Source organism: Argentina silus (assembly GCF_951799395.1).
Source record: "Argentina silus genome assembly, chromosome: 3".
Taxonomy (NCBI): domain Eukaryota; kingdom Metazoa; phylum Chordata; class Actinopteri; order Argentiniformes; family Argentinidae; genus Argentina; species Argentina silus.
The window spans coordinates 11,186,403-11,192,402 of record NC_139657.1 but is presented as its reverse complement, the minus strand read 5'-3'; the positions used below and the strand labels follow the sequence as shown (position 1 = coordinate 11,192,402).

Sequence of the window (6,000 nt, the reverse complement as noted above, 5' to 3'; positions counted from 1 at the left end):
GAGGTCATTGTAGTGCCTTCTATCTGACCTTGCTGGTGACATCAGAGCACAGAGCAGAGGCTGTGCGGTGTGGTGTGGTGTGTTGTAGTGTGGTGTGCAGGCAGGGCCATGCTTCTCCCTCCTCCTGACAGGCACATATGAGAGAGGGCCGTAATCTGAGCAGGACCATGGTTACGAGACTTTCGTTCTTATTTCATACTTTCCAGTGGTAACAGACAAATTGACATTTTCATTCCTGCCATCCCGTAAATGGCAGCCTCCGTTTAATTGCTTTCATATGGCTAATCCAAATTAAGCATGCCCACAAAATAAGATATTCCATTTCATTTGGATGGCTGGTGATTCTACCAAATCTTTCCTTTCCTTCTGGGGTTGCTTGCAAGACGAAGACATCTGAATGACTAACTTCAACCTCAGGAATAAACCCCATTTTTTGTCAAAACTGTTTGCAGAAGACGATATCATAGGCCTCTATCCCGAGACATGAGTTCTGAATGTGCTGGTATTGAAGTGGTTTAGTGGCTTCGAGAAAGTACATTTCAGCAGAAAAAATGTGGTTAATTAAACCAGATGCTCTATTGTGTAACAACAGCGTTCTGCAACCAAAGCCAACAGACCAGAAACGAATGTGTGTAATATCCGAAGAATGATAGAATTATCTTCGTGTCATAATTCATGCAGCTCTTTATGTATGAAGATTTATCTCTGCAGTGGTTGGTTACATTTCCTCCATCCTAATCAAGTGACGAGAGGAACTAGAGCAGTGTTCATTCAAATCAAACCCCTACCTCCTCTGCTCAGCTGAAATACTTTCCATGTACTGTATTATCAGCATATGCTTTTAGCTTTTTCAAAAGCCTTTTTTGCAATATTCATTCTAGTTAGGTTGTATGTACTGTACAGTACAGCGGGTGGTAAAACATTGACTTTTCTAAATATATTCGGAGCATGCGCTCAGCAAAACATTTTTAGAAAACCCAGTACTGTATTACACATGCATTGTGCTATGTCGTTACCCATAGACCACGGTGGCAAACTGTGAGCATGTGATGGAATAGCAGGACAGGAGAGCCACTTTTTGATTCCTAGTCGTTTCCAGCTGTGGTTTTCAGACCCAGGCTCTAGCGGTTGTCAGCGTTGATGGCAGCCCTACAGGCCATAGCAGGGGACCTTTCTTCTCCTCATAGAGGGCTGCCTTTGTCACAGAGGGAGTGCTACTACTCCTCAAAAAGGGACAGGGCCTTCAAGTTTGAAAGTACTCCCTTTCTCCAGCTCTTCACTCCCAGCGATTCCCACAGGCCGCTACTGATTTATGTGCTACAATGTGACGCTAGTGTTGCACACGCAAACCTCTTCACAGTGCACCTCAGTCTGTGGTTGCCTTTCAATCTGCCTCCTGATGGAATTCCCAAGTTATAGAATCTTGTGCATACTCAATGATAACACAATGGAATGGTATCCTTCATGCAGTAGCCTGTGTCCTTGCGACACACCGAAAGATCCTCTTTCTATGAAAAATCATACAAGTTATATTTGCCACACTCTTGAAATATAAAAGGGTGACAGAGAGAGAGATAAAACAGAGTGTTCAATATTAGAAGGTTGGCTTTCTGGATAGGTGGACTAATGGTGTGGAGTGGATCACTCATCTCAGAGAGGCGCTCAATTACTGTTGAAAGGTGTTCAGGAGGACCTCAAACAGAAATGCTGGGAGAACAGAGAGATAGTGGCAGCCGCAGAAGAAGAGTGTTTGCACACCTATCTTTACCGGTTGGCTCTGCGCCCCATGACCCAGAGGTGATGGGGTTTTGTTGGGTAGAGGAAGAGGAGGATGGCCCATCCCAGGGCCGTGAGCCAGGCCGTGTTGCTCTGAGGGAGGTGAATCAGTTCCTTGGTTGGGTTCAAGTCAGGACAAGCTCTCTCCAGCAGCTGGTTCTACAGGAGAGCTGTTGCGCAATAGCAGGGAAACAGAAAGAGGGGCCAAGCTCCTGTCCACCAATGAGGAAGCACCTCAGCCAAATACATGTCTGAAAGTTCACCATGGAGTTGACTTAATAGAACATCTCACTTGTTCCAAAGAACAGGTGCTGCTGCCTTAGACGGAAATGTTAAAGAGTAAGGTGCTGTTCTCACACTTCCCAAATTCTAAATCCCTTGAGACAGCAGCAAAATCATAGGGAAGTAATACAAAAACTAGAAGAGAAATTGCCTCTAATGGCAGAAAAACCTCAGGAAGACCTGCAGTACAGTATCTAGACACTTACAGACAGTTTAACACTGACATAATTAACCATCCAACATTAACTCACCGTATTTCATACATGATAAGACACTCAAACATATAGTGTAGTGGAGAGGGTCTCAGCCAGCGAGGCTTATCTACCGCAGTAGAGAAGGAGCAGCTGAAACCCATCTGCTCTAGCAGAAGAACTGGCTGCCTTAACAAGTAGGCAAACTGTCAGTGAGGATTAATGCTCTACCTTAAATCTGAGTTAATAATAAATGGGCTGTTTACTTGTTCAAGGGGGAGGCCATAGATAACAGCACTCAAAACCCCTCCTCTAAGTGCCAAAAAGATAAATTCTGGTTAAGTGGGGACCTGCCTGCTTTGTGGCCTCCAGTTCCCCCAATCATTACTAACACAACAAAGAGTTTTATCCCACTTAATAATAGGAAAAGGTCAGATTCCAGTATAGTGTATGCATGTATGCTCCGATCTGGAGTTCAAGTCAAGTTCAAGAAAAGATTCCAGTCTTGTTTATAATTATCGATATGTGCATCCATTTTGTAATCAGAATGGATTTGGTTTCATTCCATATAACACATAAAATACTGTACAGAATGAAGCATCAATGACTACACTGTACAGTGTGAAGCATCAATGACCAGCGGACCTCCAGTAGAGCATGCTGCTCTTTGAACATCCACAGAGAAGGTTTCTGCAGAGACCCGAGGGCGGCTTCAAAACTGCGACATGCATCGCCCTCTCAGCTGCTGATGCATGCAAGAAAATGTGGGAAAGAAACCCCTGAGAAAGAGTCAAAGAAATGTCTTCCTCCTCTCCCCCTCTCTCCTGTGCTCCTAGAGGGCTGCGTTTGCCCACGGTGGGGATTTAACTAATGAGCCTAGCTGCTCTCCACTGGGGGCATCCCAAGACAGGCTTTCTCCAACAATTGGTTCCAAAGGGTTTAAATGAGCTGGTCGCAGCAAAGCTCCCTATCTGTCCAGGAGATTATAAAGTAATAAAATAGATGGAAGAGATGTGGTGGAGGGATTATTTGCTGTTATGGTGATTCCTGGGCACAGTGAAAATGACTCTGTACTGTAGTTTGTCAACAGATATGATACTAATATAATAGATGTTGGGTATACCACAGTCTATTGTACAGACAATCTTTTGAGAGACAATTAGCAAACTAGTCACCCAAATAGAGCAGATACAAATTACACTAAATCCAACGAAAATAAAACAGGGATTTTATTGTAGAATGGTAGTACTCTGTAATATGGTTACCTGCAGTAAATATCCTGCATCATCCCTCATTTCAAATTCAAGATGATTTCAGACAAGCATCCAATATTTGGCAAAGAATGGTTCCAATCCAGAGGGATATCTTCCATGCTCAGGTCCAAACATGCAAACAAAACCTGCTGTAATCCTGACTATAGTACTGTGTGTGTAGGCATAGGATTCTCTTGGCTGTTCTTGTAACACATTCAGCTGACAAAGAGCTTATCACGGAGGATTACTGCCTGGTTTTTAAAAGGTGTTTTCCACATGGAAACTGCATTTGTGGCACACCACCAAAGAGCAGGGTGTGGTACCTAACAAATCTGTTTCTCTTCATAAATTATGTTATTCCCCTTGTCATTATGGAGCCAACTTGTCAAGGCCAGAGTGGTTATCATCAGTACAGCTTGGATGAACATGTGACTTCCATTGGGTGTATGCATCCAGGAGTACAGTAACTTCTATTGTTTAAACATACATATTTGTTTCATTCACAGCACATTTATGCAATTGGCAATCAGAGTGGAAATCCACCGGAATTCTTCTAGTCAAAACATTGATGCAAAAATAAATTCATCTGAGACAAATAGCTTGTCATCACTGAACAATTACTGTACAAGTGGTCCAAGTCCAAAAGTAACATGGGTGTGTGACTGTGTTCCCCTACTAAGACGTAGGATTCATAGCAACGGAATTGTTTTCCTGACAACCATTCATAAATAAACCACTTGAACACTGAGTCACTCAAAGGAAGACTGAAGCTGTTGAGTTACTCAATATCCTAAAGGTGCTGTTCTGTGTCATTCAGGCAAGCAGACAGAGCTATACAGTTGTCTCCTGGGACGCCGGAGAAAAGCTTTATTTATGATCATTAGAATTTCCTCACCAGATTTCTTCGTAACTCATCTCCCTGGAAATGCATTCATGGGTCTTCTGTTTTCAACGCTGACAGGGAGGCGTGAATATCACCCTCAACTGCTAATTCTCAGAGGTCTATCTAGCGATATAAATCATTAAGACAGATGCTCCTCTGAGATGCTAAGGTGGTCATATACATCTTGCACCAAAATGCATTTGATTTCACTTGCTCTATGCTCTGTCTGGAACAACATGCACAACAAGCTGGGTTATGGATAATGTAAGACCTCGTTGAGATGAATTGCATCGTTCACGGCTGCATCAGACTCCAAATGTATTGCACTCGGAGAGCAAAATAAAATGTGGCGTTGTGGTTGGGGCAATTACCGTGTGACAAAATAGCATATACAGTACTGATGATACACAAGCTACTAAATGTGTGTGTGTGTGTGTTTAGTTAAGCCTGAGTTCTGAGACAGACCGAGTGATGCACTGTACGGAGGATCTGCGTATTCTGAGGGAACCATTGTTTTCCTGCTAATCCTCAGCTCGGCACTGTAACCAACATGCAGTTGCAAGTTTCAATGCACCGGGAGAATTTATTTTCTCCAGTTTTGTTCTATTGTTTACTTTTTTCACCAAATATTATCAACGGGCAGAAAAAGTAGGTCTGCGATTGAAATATGAGCTGTGTCTGAAGAAATGCATTGTGACTAGCCAATTAAGTTTTCCCTCCTTTTCCCTTTCGGCAGGCTCTCGTCTGCTGCCAGGAGGCGTGCGGTGGCAGTGATGTGACTCTGGTGTCGGAGAGCACATCAAAGACAGGGGGCCTGTGAGAGGCCTGTTCTACCTTTGAACGTGGAATGGGATTGGAGGGAGCGCCAGCGCTCTGCAGGCAAGACTCAGTCTGATCAGAGGCTGCCCAGTGCGGCTGCTGCTGCAGACACAGGCACAAACACTCGTACCACAGACACTTTCAAAGGCCAACTCTACCCACCACTGATAGCCTGCACACAGGGAGAGCACGCGCCTCATGACAGAGGGAAACGGAGACTGTATGCTAAAGCACATCATCCTGCAGAGCGAGTGCAGTCTCACATGAAACAAAGCTTCTGCTTCTCTAGACAGACTCTGTAGCATGGTCTCTCCTTAATACTGCATTTCCCACAATGCTGCATTTCCCACAATGACATCATGATGCTAACATATGAATGAAAAGGATTTTTGCACACAGTCACTCAGACAATGGTTCTATGTCCACATGTTGTGGGCAGCATTTCCCGCAAACGTTTCATGCACACCTGTGAGGCTGCACTGGCCAATGGGATTCAAAGGGGCACAGATACATCCAGCTAGCTCTGACCTGTGCCCAAAGCTTCATTCAATTAAAACTAGATTTGTTTTTTTTTCTCTCATCTTCTCTTCCACTTCTTCCACGCAAAATATTAATTAATTACATTAATTATAGTTCACAGTCTCCCAGTTAATTGTTCAACAGTCGAGGATTTGAAAGGGCCGCAGCTGAAGCCTGGGAGATGAACACAGGATGTGTGTGTGTATGTGTGTGTGTGTGTGTGTGTGTGTGTGTGTGTGTGTGTGTGTGTGTGTGTGTGTGTGTGTGTGTGTGTGTG

The 6,000-nt window shown here is 43.9% G+C and overlaps 1 protein-coding gene across 2 annotated transcripts in view; it reads right to left on the bottom strand.

Annotated features, from left to right (window-relative positions):
* roraa (RAR-related orphan receptor A, paralog a) overlaps positions 1–6,000 on the bottom strand; it is a 178,132-nt gene that overhangs the window by 140,914 nt on the left and 31,218 nt on the right. The gene's annotated exons all lie outside the window — the stretch shown is intronic.